Source organism: Sciurus carolinensis, chromosome 3 (genome assembly GCF_902686445.1).
Source record: "Sciurus carolinensis chromosome 3, mSciCar1.2, whole genome shotgun sequence".
NCBI lineage: Eukaryota > Metazoa > Chordata > Mammalia > Rodentia > Sciuridae > Sciurus > Sciurus carolinensis.
In genome coordinates this window covers 149,396,787-149,412,980 of record NC_062215.1, presented here as the reverse complement: position 1 = coordinate 149,412,980, position 16,194 = coordinate 149,396,787, and the positions used below count along the sequence as shown (strand labels likewise).

The following is a 16,194-nucleotide window of genomic DNA, read 5'->3' as shown; positions in this document are numbered from 1 at the left end:
GGCACCAGCTTGACTCCTGGGCACAGGCTTCTCGTTCTCCGGTTTCCTCTACAGTTTTAGACATTTCTTTGCACATATTGGGTGATAGTTATATTTGATGTAAGAACCCCCCCTGAGGAAAGACTCTAAAACTGAACTGAACTAAACCAGATACCCACAAATACTGGAAGGAGACTCCAGTTACCTTGGTTTTGATAATTACCTGTGACCGTACAGTTCTCTGGACTTGTAGGCCTTAGGTTCCTTCAACCATAATATAAAATAATTTGTAGGGATTCCAAATAATCTCCTGACTGGCTTAAAAAAAGCTGCCATAATTTTTGTCATACATCTCTGACTTTGTAATTATTTCTTAGTCAAAAACACATGGACGGGGATTGGAAAATAGCCCAGCTGGTAAAGGGCTTGACTCGCAAGCACAAGGCCCTGAGTTTGATCCCCAGTACCGCAAAAAAAACAAAAACAAACAAACAAAAAAAACAAAACACATGGATGACATTACAACATCTGAAGAGACTAGGGCTTTGGAGTCATAGAAACTTTTCTCATATCTCAGTTCTTTCACTGGCAGTGTGACCTTAGGCAAGTTACCTAACCTCTCTGAACCTCCTTATCTGCACCTGTGAAATAAAGATAATACATGAGCCTCATAAGGTTATGGCGAGAATAAAATGAGACAAGTAAACATAAAACACCTAGCATCACGTCTTGCTTCATATTACGTGCTAACTATATTCTTCCGTCTTCTCCACACTTCCAGTGACTGTGTGGAAAACCAGCTGAAAGACAGTCAGGAAAAGTTTAAAAAGCCTGAACTGCTGGGGTGGAACGCTGGAGACTTGTCTGCCTACCACCTTTCCCCCAGGTTCTTTGCCGATGGCTTGTCAGATCTTCAGACCTTCCAGCTCTGCAAGTCTCCACCTAAGGATGGAATCCATAGAAGACCCCCATGTTTGTGGGGATATCACAAGCTGCCACAGCCAGAAGGAAGGGTGATACACCTGGTAAACACCCTCCTGGGAGAAACCTGCCTGGGGTCTTGAACTCCCTGGTAAAGAGCTACTCTTGTAAGGACAGGGCTGACCTCCCCCAGGGGAGAGGCGCTAGCCAGGAGCCTCCTGGTGAGCAGTGCTGTGGGAACCAGGGAGTGGTGTCATTGAAGTCACAGCGCTGTGTCCAGGGCACTGCTGGCTGCTGCTGCCCAGGGGGTGGAAGCTGCCTCTGCCTTCCCCTTCCCCACTGGCCACACTTCTTCTGTCTTCAGTCATCCTTCCAGGAAAGTCTATTCATACAGATCGTTCCACTTGGAGATAGAGATTGATTTACTCAGCTCTGGATTCCCACTTGACCTGCCTGCTTTCTCCCTGCTACCTCAGAGCATCCAGGATTCACAAACCCTCTCTTTGTTAGCTGTTAACAACCAGAAGAACTAATCTTGTAGCAGAGCCTGGGGAGGTAGTTAGACTTAGGGCCTCTCCATTGTCCAGCTCTGGCCAGAGACGTGCTACTTACCCTTTCTGAGCCTGGATTTCTCTTGTGACCAATGGGGCTACCCAGGGATTCTGAGACATATAGGAAATGTTGAGCCTGGTGCCTGGCACACAGCAAGTGCGGACCCCTTCTCTTTTCGCCTTCACTAAACGTGGATGAGTGCACTCTGGGTTCAGTAACTCCTTCCTGTACACCAGGCATTGCCTTCTCAGGGGGCCCTCCGTGTGGTTTGGATGTGAAGCATCCCCCAAAGGCTCAGGTATGAGACCATGGCACTACTGGGAGGTGGTGGTACCTTCAGGAGGTGAGGCCTAGTGGGAAAAAGTTAGGTCATTGGGGGTGTGTCCTGAGGATGTTATGGTTTAGATGTGAGGTGTCCCCCAAAAGTTATGTGTGAGACAATGCAAGAAAGTTAAGAGGTGAAATGATTGGGTTAGGAGAACCTTAACCTAATCGGTGCATTGATCCCCTGATAAGGATTAACTGGGTGGTAACTGTAGGCAGGTAGGGTGTGGCTAGAGGAGGTGGGTCATTGGGGGAGTGCCTTTGGGGTTTATATTTAGTCCCAGGTGAGCAGACCTCCTTCTGTGCTTCCTGGTGTCATGTCCTGAGCTGCTTCCCTCTGCCATACCCTTCCACCATGACGTCCTGCCTCACCTCAGGACCAGAGCAATGGAGCTGACCTTCTCTGCACTGAGACCTCTGAAACCAAGAGCACCAAATAAACTTTTCCTCTTCTAAAATTGCTCTTGTTGGGTCTTTTGGTCACTGATGAAGAAGCCGATTAAAACAGAGGGAATGTTGGGACATTCCCTGCCCTATTTTGTGCTTCCCGGCCTCCTGAGGGATCAGCTTTACTTTGCTACCCACTCCCTGCCATGATGTTCTGCCTTGCCACAGGCTCAAAGTGACAGGGCCAAGCAACCATGGACTGAAACCTCTGAAACTGTGAGACAAATCTTTCCTCCTTATCGATCCTTTATCTCAGGTGTTTTGTTACCGTGATGGAAAGCCCATTAACCCACCCTCTCTGCCTTCTTGTCCTTCCTGCTCCAATCTGGATCAGCGGCCAAGTCCATGTTCTCTTAGGCACCATTCACCCTGTGTCAGAACCATCCGCACACTCATCTCTCTCCTCCAACCAAAGCAGGAGCTGCAGCAAGAACTACCGTGAGGGCGTGGAACTTGACAGGGGGTCAGTAAATGTTTGCTGAGTGAATAAAAGAAACATTCATCCCTGTAGTCAGTGACTAAAGACTAAGGAAGGCCTGAACCTGGTGGCCCAACCATGGAGCTCTCTGAGGATTCTGCTTTTTTCCTTACTAGAAACAATTTCAAGGTCACTGAACCACAGAAAATGAGAAATAGAGATTGGGCCAGTTGATGTTGTTACTTTCAGAGGAGGAAGTGGAAGCCGCGTAGGCTGAGGGTGGTTGAGGCCTTGCACGGTGCAGAAGGCCATGGCACAACTGCCTTCTCACTCTTGACCCGGTGGGCTCTCACTGGCTGCTGTCCCCAGGGGGGGCTCCCACGGGGCATGGGAGTACCTGTCTCTTCCCCGGCTGTCTCAGTCATCACTGACCCAAGGTGGGGCTGGGTGTGGCAGAGTTTTACGTGGGACACAGTGAAGATGTCAGCCTGGGAACAAGGTGGAGTGGAAGGAGCTTGTAAGGAAGCCTGGTCCCAGCGCTGGCTCTGCTGCTTGTCACTGTCAAACCTGTGTGAGCCACAGATGCTCAAAGCGTGAGGGCAGGATGCACCCCCAGAGGCCACCCAGCCTGACCTCCCTGGTGTATGGGAAAGGAGACCAAAGCCCCGAGAAGTGCTGTGCCCTGCCCTAGACTTGTGGGCCTCTTCAAGGACAGAGCTGGAAAATGAGCCCGTCTTGAGCATCTGAAATCCAGTGTCCTCTGTGAGTCTATTCTAGTTTTCTCAAAGATCAACAGGCATGTGAATCACATGAGAATCTTGTTCAAATGCAGGAAGGTCTGGGTGAGAGCCTAGGTTCTAGCTAGAAAGGATCTAGGCGGCTGGTACTCACAAGAACCACTGGTCCAGACCTCCCGGTGATGCAACTACTCAGTGTCCTAGCCACTAACTGGGGGCAGTCTCATCATGTTAATGAGGTGCTACCGCTCTGTTCACCTAGAAGCCAAAGGAGCCAGCACCCCTGCCCCATTGGTGGTGGCCCCTCACTACTCTTGACAGTTGCTTTTTTGTCTTTGGTGGAGATGAAGGTCCTCATTTGTCACTGTGGGCTCTCTGAGTCCCTCCAGTTGGAGGACTGTGACTCCCTAATTCCTGCCTGCACACACTGTTCTTCACAGGGAGTTTGTCATACCCTGAGCTGAAATTTTCACTGTCGGCTTGAGGGTAGGGAACTTGGAATCGCCATCTATGAATCTCTCAATACTTGACATGTCATGTATTTATTCATTCGCTTAGGGAACATTTATTAGGTAAGAATAATGTCCTTCTCTTTGAGCACACTGTGCATGGGGCTAAAACGTGTACACGGTGGCTGTCAGGGACCAAGAAGTTCTCATTCTGAGAACATTCTGACCTTTACAATAAGCAGCAGCGCCCCTCCCCCCCCCTCTCCTGGCTGATAATTCTGACAGTATGGCGCCTATGGCGCCCACGGCTTCTCTTCCGGGACTACACTTTCCCGCCGGCTCGAACTTCACCTTCCCGCCAGCGCGAATTTGCACCCTATCAGGAACCCAGCAGAAGAACACAACCAACCAGGCTGCACCTCGTCATACCCCTCATTCCCTGAGCATATAAATACCCCTGTGTGAACAATAAAAATTTGCAGCTTGATCAGAATTCCTGTCTTGCTGCCTCTCCCTGCATCTCTTGTCCCTTCATTCCTTCTCTCTTAGGTTTGCCGTTCCGCGTTGATGTCCCGCGGGTCGGGACAGTTGGCGCCCAACGTGGTTGACTCGAGCCTTTGTTTGAGAAGCGAACGCTGCCCTCTGGGGAAGACTTGGCCAAGCGGGATTCGGGATCGCCTCGGTGGACGCGACCGGGAGTCAGATCCAGGAGGAAATTGAGGCCAGCGCAAGGTGAGTGACGCACCATGGGACGAGCAGTTTCGTCACATGATTTGTTTCTGACGGGTCTCGAGGAGGCCCTCAAGACTCGGGGAGCGCGTGTTAAGAAAAAGGATTTAAGATCATTCTTTTCATACATAGAGGATTTGTGTCCTTGGTTTCCCCTCGAGGGGTCAATTGATGGTAAAAGGTGGCTCAGAGTAGGAGACTGCCTCAAAGATTATTATGAGACTTTTGGTCCTCAAAAGGTGCCTGTCACTGCCTTTTCTTATTGGAATTTAATTAATGAGATTCTTAAAAGCTCACCCTTTGACAGTGGTACTTTAAAACTTGTAAAGATTGGGGAGCAGGCAATGCAATCCACCTCTCGCCCCCCCTCGGCATGCCCTTCGGTTAGTATTCAAATGCCCCCTACTCAGCCTTCTCAGGACCCTGGGACCCTCCCAGACCCCGGGAACCTCCCAGACCCCACCTTACCAAAAAAGTCCCCTAAAAGTCCCCCTAAGATTTATCCGGTTTTAAATCCCTATGATGACGTGACCCCAGAGGAGGAGGCTACCCTGGAGGAGGCAGCGGCTCGATACCATTCTCCAGACCTGCCACCTCTTAAAAATCCACCTCCCTCTTATATACCCCCTGCCTTTCGTGCTCCGGCCCTTCAGGGACCTACTGCCCCCCCAGACATTTTTTCCCCACTTCCCTTGCCTAATCTAACCCCTTTACGCGAGTCTCTCCAACATAGGCAGGAACAAATCCAACTTTTAAAAGAACTAAAAGCCCTTGATGCCGAGCTTCGCTCACTGGCCTTGGCACGGAGTTAACACAAACTGGCCCAAGACCCCTCAATACTCGTAAGGTGAAGCCACGTGGTCAGCCTGTTCTTGCCTTTCCAGTCATTCGCAGTCAAGCAGATCAGCCCGCACAAACTGAAGCAGAGAATTTAAAAGGAAGTCAGGAAGAGGAATCAGGGGAGGAACAAGAGGTAGAACCAGAGAGGGAACAAGAGGAGGACCAGGAATCAGGGGATGAGGAGGAGCCCACCTCTGGACAGAGTGGAGCCCTTGGTTCTTATAAAAGGCTGAGCCTCCGCTTTCTTGAAAGACTTAAAAAGGCTTGTACACAGTATGGCCCCACTGCACCTTATACACTGGCCTTGCTAGAGAACCATAGTACACAGTGGCTCACCCCTAATGATTGGAAATTTTTGGCCCGAGCCACCCTCAGTGCGGGTGACTTCCTGTTGTGGAACGCAGACTTTAGGGAATACTGTCGGGAAACTGCCCAAAAAAATTCAACCAAGGCTTCCTCTAAATCCTGGACCTATGTTAAACTAGTGGGTAATGCGCCATTTGATACTAACCCTAAACAGGCACGCTTTCCTACTGGGCTCCTAGCACAGGTTCAAACTGCTGGTTTGCATGCTTGGAGACGGCTCCCTCAAAAGGGCTCGGCCACCACCTCCCTAGCAAAAATTCGTCAGGGTCCTGACGAGCCTTACAGTGACTTTGTTGCCCGGCTTAATCTAACTGCGGAGCGCTTACTTGGACCAAGTGAAAACGAGAGCTCCTTTGTAAAATATCTTGCCTTTGAAAATGCCAACCCAATATGTCAAGATGTTCTTCGGCCCCACAAAGATAAAGGGGACCTTTCTGACTTCATTAGGCTGTGTGCCGGGGTAGGAACAGCCCATGCCATGGGTCTCGCCATTGGTGCCGCCTTCACCAAGGCCCTTCACCACCCTGGCCCACGTACTTGCTTTACTTGCAAACAACCTGGCCATTTTGCGCGAGACTGCCCAACAGGGAAACTGGGTCAAGGACCCATATCTCCTCAAACAGGGACTAAACCACCTCCGCTCACCCTTTGCCCTAAATGTGGTAAAGGTCGCCACTGGGCCAAAGAGTGTAGATCCAAGACCAATGCCCTTGGACAGCCTATTCCCTCTAACTTCTCGGGAAACTCCTCTCGGGGCCAGCCCCTGGCCCCGACCACCCCCAGAGCAAACCCAGGGGCAATAAGGTTTGTTCCCTCTCAGACTCCCAACCCAATCCAGGCTCCCTGTCCTTCTCCACAATCACCTCCCTCCAACGTGCTACCCCAGGCAGCGCAGGATTGGACCTCTGTGCCTCCACCGATACAATATTAGACTCTATGCAAGGACCTCAAATAATACCCACTGGGGTTGTAGGCCCCCCTCCACCTCATATGTGTGCTCTTATTCTTGGGAGAGCTCCTACCACCTTACAAGGTGTTCAGGTCTTCCCTGGCATCATTGATGATGATTACACTGGAGAAATTAAAATACTGGCCACAGCTGTTAACGGAGTAGCTGCCATCCCTGCAGGAACAAAAATTGCACAATTAATACTCCTTCCCCTCAATTCAGGAAATTCACCAGGAAACACAGCCTCTTTAGGTTCCTCTGATGTGTATTGGGTCCAACCTATCTCCCACAAAAGACCCACTCTTACCTTATTTATTGAAGGAAAGAAATTCCAAGGGATCCTAGATACTGGTGTGGACGCCACAGTTATTTCTCAAAAATATTGGCCATCAGAATGGCCCCTCACCTCATCACTAACTGACCTTAAAGGAATAGGGCAGTCAAGAAACCCCTTAGTTAGCTCCAGGGTGCTTAATTGGACTGACACAAAAGATAACACAGGGAATAAAGGAACCGTTACCCCCTTCGTTGTTCCTGATCTCCCTGTCAACCTTTGGGGACGAGACATTCTAAGCCAAATGAAAGTTATTCTTGCTAGTCCCGACTCTTTAGTCACTCATCAAATGCTTCGTATGGGCTTTATCCCTGGTACAGGCCTTGGAAGGCTAGGACAAGGACAGGTTGAGCCTGTACAGCCCATACAAAAAACAGACAAATTTGGACTTGGGTATTTGGATTTTTAGTGTCGGTCCCTGACCCTCCTGTACCCCATGCAGACAAAATTATTTGGGAAACTCAAACTCCTGTGTGGGTGGATCAATGGCCCCTTACCCAAGAAAAATTAGAGGCTGCCTCCATGTTAGTACAGGAACAGTTGACAGCCGGCCATGTGGAACCCTCAACCTCACCCTGGAATACTCCTATTTTTGTTATTAAGAAGAAATCAGGCAAATGGCACCTTTTACAGGATTTGCGCGCTATCAATAAGGTTATGCGCCCGATGGGGGCATTACAGCCAGGCATCCCTACACCGGTAGCTATTCCTAGGGACTATTATAAAATGGTCATTGACTTAAAAGATTGCTTTTTTACTATTCCTTTACATCCTGATGACAGACCCTATTTTGCTTTCAGCCTCCCCCGCATCAATTTTCAGGGCCCTATGCAAAGATTTCAATGGAAGGTCCTTCCCCAGGGTATGACTAACAGCCCTAGTCTTTGCCAAAAATATGTTGCTCAAGCAGTAGACCCTGTGAGAGAGCGGTGGCCACAAGTTTATATATTACATTATATGGATGATTTGTTAATTGCTGCACCTAATACCTATGATCTTAACAATTGTTATTTGGATCTCTATAAAGCCCTTACTGCCTTGGGACTTCAGATAGCCCCTGATAAGGTTCAAACACAGGACCCCTACACCTACTTGGGCCTCAAACTTCAAACTAATCAAATTCAAATCCCTAATATACAATTGCGTGTGGACCATCTCCACACTCTTAACGATTTCCAAAAACTACTAGGGGATATCCAATGGCTAAGACCATATTTAAAACTACCCACCTATGTGCTTTTGCCTCTTAATGATATTTTAAGGGGAGATTCTGACCCTTCTTCTCCTCGAGAGCTTACTCCCGAGGCACGGCAAGCATTAATTCAAGTCACAGAAGCCATTGCTCAACAATTTGTTACACAAATATCTTATAACCTTCCTTTGGTTTTGGTTATATTACACACCCCTCATACACCCACGGGACTATTCTGGCAGCGGGATCCACATTTTAAAAATAAGGGTTGCCCCTTGCTCTGGGTTCATTTGCCCGCCACATCCTCTAAAGTTATTGCTGTCTATCCTGCTCAGGTAGCTTCTATCATTATTAAAGGTCGCTTGCTTTCTCGACAACATTTTGGCAAAGACCCTGATAACATTCTGATTCCATACACTAAGGATCAAACCCAATTTTTGCTACAGACGAGGGATGAATGGGGTATTGCTCTATCAGGCTATTTGGGAATAATCGATAACCACCTTCCCAATGACCCCCTTTTGCATTTTGCTCAGTTACATCCATTTATTTTTCCTCGGGTTACTCGGAAGGCTCCTATTCCACAAGCCCTTACTGTTTTTACAGATGGCTCCAGCAATGGCCGTGCAGCCTTTGTTGTTGATAATCAGCCTACCACCTTTGACACTGCTTATCCATCAGCACAGCTTGTAGAATTGTTTGCTATAACACAAGTCTTTATGACATTTTTTGATAAACCTATTAATATTTATACAGACAGTGCTTACATTGCCCATTCTGTGCCCCTATTGGAGATTTCACCCGCCATTAAGGCTTCCTCCAACGCAGCCTTTTTGTTTAACCAGCTTCAACAACTAATTCAGGCTAGAAAACATCCATTTTTCTTAGGACACATTAGAGCACATTCTGATCTTCCCGGTCCCCTATCACGGGGTAATGCTCAGGCTGATGCAGCCACTCGGTCCCTTTTCCCAGTTCTTATTGGATCCATCCAAGAGGCCACAGATTTACACAAACTTCACCACTTAAATTCTCAGAGCCTTCGGTTACTCTGTAAAATTACCAGGCAACAAGCAAGGGAAATTGTAAAAGCGTGTCCTGCTTGCGTTGTCTCCCTTCCTATTCAACATCTGGGTGTTAACCCTCGAGGATTACTGCCCAATCAGATTTGGCAGATGGATGTTACTCACTTTCCTGAATTTGGGAAAACAAAGTACATACATGTTTCCATAGATACCTTTAGTGGCTTTATTTTTGCATCACTGCATTGCGGAGAAGCTACCAAGGATGTCATTTCTCATCTTGTCTCAGCCTTTTCCATAATGGGAAAGCCAGCACATATTAAGACAGATAATGGCCCTGCATATACCAGTACCAAGTTCAAACAGTTTTGTGCCACTCTTCAAATCTCTCATACTACTGGAATTCCATATAACCCTCAAGGTCAAGGCATTGTGGAACGTGCACACCTCACCTTAAAAACCTGGCTTACCCGCCTTAAGGCCTCTTCCCTTGCATTTACCACTCCCAGGGATTGCCTTAATCATGCATTATTTGCTCTTAACTTTCTTACCCTAGACAATGAAGGACATTCGACCGCAGACAGACATTGGCATCCCTCTTCTAATTCTGCTCACCCATCTGTTATGTGGCGCGATCCTTTAACAAATAAATGGAAAGGCCCAGATCCCGTCCTCATTTGGGGACGAGGCTCAGCTTGTATTTTAGATCAAGAACAAGCAGCCCCAAGATGGTTACCAGAACGCCTGGTCAAACAGGTCAATGATTTACCACAACCCAGGGACGGAAACCTTCCCCCTAAGGATGAATCTTCCTCTCTTATAGATGCAGCCGACAATCTATGCGAAAAATCCCCTGAATGACAAACCCTGTGACTGCACACCATTGCTTCTCTGGATAATGGCTGCCTGTTCACTGCTCTCCCACAGCCATGCAGGACTTGAGGACCCTGCTAAGGTCCCCTCCTTTGCTTGCTGCTTATTGTATCTATAGGTCCTTTGATATTCAACAAGATCATGGCTTTTCTTAAAGCTCAAATTGAGGCTATACAGGCGAAACCTATTCAGGTTCATTACCATCGACTGGAGATGATGGATCGTGATGGTGATCTTAAAAGACCATCACCCCTGTGAGCTGAATTGGACAGCCAATGACGGGTAAGATTCGTGAGAGCTCATACCAACCTAAGACAGGAAATGAGGGCCAGAGCCTCATTATCCAATGACGGGTAAGGATGTTGCTCTGCCACGGACAACCTAAGACAGGCGCAGTTCCTGAGGGATTGTCACTCCAGCCCTATACCTGTTCAGGCAAGCTGTGCCCCCGTCTCGCCACATAACCTCTATCACCCCCTTAAAATATGGCTATCGAAAAATGGTCAATAATTTTATATAAGAAAGGGGGAAATGTCAGGGACCAAGAAGTTCTCATTCTGAGAACATTCTGACCTTTACAATAAGCAGCAGCGCCCCTCCCCCCCTCCTGGCTGATAATTCTGACAGTATGGCGCCTATGGCGCCCACGGCTTCTCTTCCGGGACTACACTTTCCCGCCGGCTCGAACTTCACCTTCCCGCCAGCGCGAATTTGCACCCTATCAGGAACCCAGCAGAAGAACACAACCAACCAGGCTGCACCTCGTCATACCCCTCATTCCCTGAGCATATAAATACCCCTGTGTGAACAATAAAAATTTGCAGCTTGATCAGAATTCCTGTCTTGCTGCCTCTCCCTGCGTCTCTTGTCCCTTCATTCCTTCTCTCTTAGGTTTGCCGTTCCGCGTTGATGTCCCACGGGTCGGGACAGGTGGCTCCCCAATACACACGTGTGAACTTGAATTAGACTCCGCGGCTCCCAGGGAAGTGAGACATTATCAAGTGATAAAGTGCAATGAGAAGCAGACAGTGTCAGCTGCTTCCTAAAAAAGGGCTTAGTTTCAAAGAAGAGAGGGGGGCTCCCTAGGCAGTTCTCATCAGGGTCAACGGAAATGACAGCACCGGAAACCTCACGGAAGTCTTTGTACTTTAAAAAGTTATTAGGCAAATTCACAAATATATCGGATGGTTTTCCCTTTCCCTTTTGACACCACAAAGACCAATGGAGGAAGCGGAGATACTCTAGTTCCTTTTCCCAGGCAAGCCACAGGGCAGGCAGCTGAAGCCTACAGTGTTTGTGGCTATAAGAGAAAACATACCAAGCTTAAAAAGCAGGCATGAGACAGAGAAATAAATGTCACTGTGGGTCCAAGAGGTGGGAAATTGGCAGCATCTATAAGGACAGAGACATTTGCCCATATGTGGCTGAGATATTACCCGGCTCTTGGCATCCATCCCCCTCCTGCCTGTGGGTAGCAGGACCCCCTCAGGTTTTGGTGTGGCGCATGGACACCTAGCAAGACTCCTTACTTCCCAGGCTTCCTTGTGGCTAGTCAGGCCCATGGGATTGAGTCTATGTGGGCTAGGAGCAATTCATGAATGGTGCCCTTACACAGCAGGCACAGGCCCAGCAATGATACTTTCTCTCCTGTCCAGCATAATGAGGGAGATTTTGAGCCAGCCATGACCATGCACACAAGGGTAACGGCAAAAGGGAAGGCAGAGAGAAACAGAAGGACTGTTCCTGCACAGCCTCAGGGAGTGAACTGTCCCACTCTCTTTCCACCAGCTTGAACTTTTCCATGAGAGGAAACTAGACTTTCCATCTTGTTTAGTTTCTTCTTGGCTTTCATTAGACTGTTGTGACCAACGATTGCACAACCATCTCTTGAATGAGGCAACAAGGCTCCGTGCTGCTTTTTCTACTAGAATAAGAATAACGGAAGTGCCTTGCTGGATTCCCAGTGTACCCTAAAGACCTGCTTTTTCTTCCTCCCATTTGTTGTTCCAGGCTGCTCCTTAGAGGTTCCCTGCACCTTAAGCAGCAGAGGTGCTGCCTAAATCTCTCAGTCTTCCCCAGAATCTTAAAGTGAGGGCTGGGGGTTACAGCTCAGCAGGAGAGTGCTAGCTTGATCCACAGCACTGCAAAAGAAAAAAAAAAAAAAAAAAAAAAAAAAAAAAAACAGAAATCTTTTCTTTCTTTCTTTTTCTTTTCTTTCTTTCTTTTTTTTTTTTTTTCCATTTTTTATGTGCTGGGGATTGATCTCAAGGGTGCTTAACTGCTGAGCCACATCCCAGCCATTTTTATTTGGTATTTTGAGGCAGGGTCTCCTGTCGGAGTTCCCGGGACCCCCAGCCTTGAGCACGGTCAAGATGGTGCCTGGCGCTGAGCCAAAAGCAGCCAGCTATACAGTAAACAACCAGCGAATTCCAATGATTGGCTAGTTAACGATGTGATTAGAGCATGCCCCCCTCGTGTACCTATTCTATGCCTGCAGCTGTCCACGCGTTTACCTCGTGTGCTCTCCCCTGATTGGTTGAAGTGTATATAAGCTTGGTGGGTGGGGGAGTGAGGCGCGGAAGCTGGGAGTAAGAAGAAGCTGAGAGAAGAAGAAGCTGAGAGTAGGAGAAGAAGCGAGGAAGAAGAGTGCGAGTGAGGACGTGAGCTGAGCGGGAGAAGCGGAGCGGCCGAAGCAGGTGTGAGCCGAGTGGGAGAAGCGGAGCGACCGGAGCAGGCGAGAGTTAAGCAGAGGGAAAGAGAGCGAGAGAAAGAAAAGAGAGAAAGGGATTAGAAAAGAGGGAAAGAAAGGAAGACTGTGCACAATAAACTTCCAAAGCTTCAGACGTTTGTTGTGTCTCTCTCTGCGGCCAGAGGGAACGCGATAGTCTCCCTAAGTTACTTAAGGCCTTGTTAAGTTGCTAAAGCTGTCTTTGAACTCATGATCCTCCTGCCTCAGCTTCCCCAGCCACTGGGATTACAGGCATGTGCCACTACGCTCAGTTGAAAAAAACAATCTTAAAGCAGTTCTGCTACATTTTAAGGAGTTATACAGAGGCTGGAAAGGCTGTCTTGTTCATTTGGGGTCTGGTGCCCACACCTGGGTTTCAGCGAAAGGACTTAGGCAGAGAACTAAATGAATTTCCTAAGAGCAAGACTCTGCCACTGCCACGGAAAGTGATCATCACATTATCACTTTAGAAAAGACTCTTCTAACAAGATACAAATTATGGCTATAGTTAAGGTTTAAAAAAAAAAAAAGACTGATCGCTAACCCCTCTTGAGCACTCAAACTCTTGTAAGCACATTTTGCATGTTAACTCCTTTAGGTCACAATCACCCCACAAGGTAAATACTATCAGTATGCCCATATTACAGATGAAAACAAGATGCCAGAGAAGTTCTGTAAACTTTCTCAAGACCATGCAGCTAGTGAGTGGTGGAGCTAGGATTTGAACCCAGGGAGGCAGATTCCATAATCGCTCTTGATCACATAGAGCTTGCATGCCAATTCTTCTCACCCTGTCCCTATTAAAGAGGTGCTGCCAAATTCAGAGAAAAATTGTAAAAGCAAGCCCCAGAGCCATGTGTTCAAAATGTGGTCCCTGGACACCAGGATCAGCATCACCCAGTAACTTACTAACACTGCAAATTGTCAGGCCTTTGCCTGGATCTACTGATTCAGAAACTGGATGTGGGGCCCAGGAATCTTTATTTTAACAAGCTTCCAAGTGATGTTGATGTGCACTGAAGTTTGAGAACCACTGACCTACGAAGTGAGAATTGAAAATCCATTCCTTTCTCGGACTTTGTGGTGGTGGGGGGGTGGAGCAGTGGAAAGGAAAGCTAAAGTAAAAACTATTTCTCCAACCCCCTCTGATTTGGATGTTGTTGATTTACTTTGTTTTGTGAAAACTTGCATGTAGTACTCTGAGTCCAAGCCTCATGGTATTCTCACTGGAGAGGGAGATGCTTATAATTAACCATGAAGATCACTACTTAATTTGAAGTCAGGGGAAAAAATTCTGACAATTAGCCTTAAGACTTATGGGGGAAGAAACGGATCCTAAAATAGATGAAAAAAGTTCTTTAACATGCCCTCCTTTTTTTTTTTTTTTCCTTCAAAGACTTGAAATTGTTTTTAGATATAGCATTTATCATTCAGGACAGGAAAATGCCTTCTTTAACTTTCTGCAGTGATATTTCATTGCATTAGAGACCGAATAACCTTTACGGAACCCAGCCGGAGCCTGCCCTGCTGTCATGAGACAGGAAATCTGTTCTGACTTGGTCATTGCTTAGTTTTGGCCATGTTCTGTGCTGCCTAAAACCTCTGCTGCACTTGGCCAAGACCTTGGAAGTTGTCAGTATTCACATTCTGCATATGTGATTTACGATAGGCAAGATCTGAAGAGTGCATGTCCCTGGCTAGTGTCACTCAGCTTTGAAAATGGAGGTGACAGGAACCTCATGTTAGCAGAAACCTTCCTTAAAAGCTTGACCAAACCAGGGTTCAGGCTACTATAATATATTATTGCCTGACATACAGAGACAGTGAGACATTTTAAAAATTAGTATAAAAATTTTTGAATAGAACATTAACAGAAAGAAATGGTAAAAGATATAGACAGAAAAGGATCAAGTTTAGGCCTAGCAAGTGTGAGGCCCTGACTTCAATCCCCAGTACCACCACAAAAAACAAAGTTTTGGGTGAAATTCAAAACCTGTGACTTTGCACATTTCTCTCTATGTTCTCTTTAGGTCTCTTTCCTTCAACCGATAGAAGCTACAGGAGATAGGAAGAACTATGGTGTCATTTCACGGACTGGTAAACAGTGATCATGGGTGGGTAGATATTTATTTGCTATGATATCTAAGTTGAGATTAATAATCATTAAACGGCTAGTTTCTGTGAATTTTTTCATTTGTTCCTTGTGCAGTCAAATGGGATGAGTTCTAATTCCAACTTCTTCTGACAGATGAGGACCCTGAGGTTAAGGCAGAGGTAGCCCAGCTCCAGGGTTCACGCTCTCAACTCAGCCGCTCAGACCTGCAGCTGCTAGCCTAAATGAATCACGCTTATTTGAATTAGGAAAAGGACCAAATAGGAAAAGGACCCCCACCTGTACACACACACTGAGTGGGTGCAGCGGGAGCTGTACTGAATGTCTTAGGCCTGGGAGCGCAGACTGGATTCCAGCCCCACGTGCTCCCTCTGCTGGACGCCTTTGTGCAACAGCAACAAGCACATTGCTCCTCTCTGGCGCTGTGTAGACAGACGTCTTGAGAATCAAGTCTTTCACGTTTCTAAAGCCAATCCCAAAACACCAAAGGCCAAATGTTTTCCCTAATAAGTGGATGATGATATAAAATGGGAGTTGGGGGTAAGAGAAGAATGGAGGAACTTTAGATTACGTAGAGGGAAGTGATTGGGGGAGAGGACGCGGGTATGAAAGATGGTGGAATGAGACAGACATCAATACCATGTGTGATTACACAAATGGTGTGGCTCTACATTGTGTACAACCATAGAAATGAAAAGTTGTTCCTCATTTGTGTACAATGAATCAAAATGCAGTCTGTAAAAATAAAAATAAAAAAAAAAAAAAAGAAGAAGAAGCAACAATGAGGACAAAGAATGGCTCTACTACCTGGGCCTAGCCAACCGCAGCATCATAAAACATGCCCTGATACCCTCAGGAAAGGGCTTCAAGTCAGTTCAGGGCATGGACTTTACCTGTGCGGAAAAACCCAGTGATTCTGGGCCCCATGTTTTACAGAACTCCTTCTCCTCCCACCAGCCCCCCATCATTGTCAAATGCAGGTCCATTTCTGGAGTAAGCTGCCATCAAGCAGCTCTTGTCACTCACGGAGGCAGGGGCTGGGTCTCTAAAGAAGATGGTCCCTGTTCTGTTGGAATATTGTTCCTCTAGGCAAGAAACCTCAATGCCTTCACCTAGCCCTCCATGAAGGCAGGTAGAGGTGGAGGTACTTGGGGGGACTTTTTTTATAATATCCCCAAAGTCTTCACTCTCTTGTATTAATTTGCTGCCTCTGGAGGAAAA

General features: G+C 47.3%; 1 protein-coding gene across 1 annotated transcript in view; it reads right to left on the bottom strand.

The window, feature by feature from the left end:
• The window catches only part of Kiaa2012 (KIAA2012 ortholog), a 123,141-nt gene that overhangs the window by 14,140 nt on the left and 92,807 nt on the right, over positions 1–16,194 (bottom strand). The window lies entirely within an intron of this gene.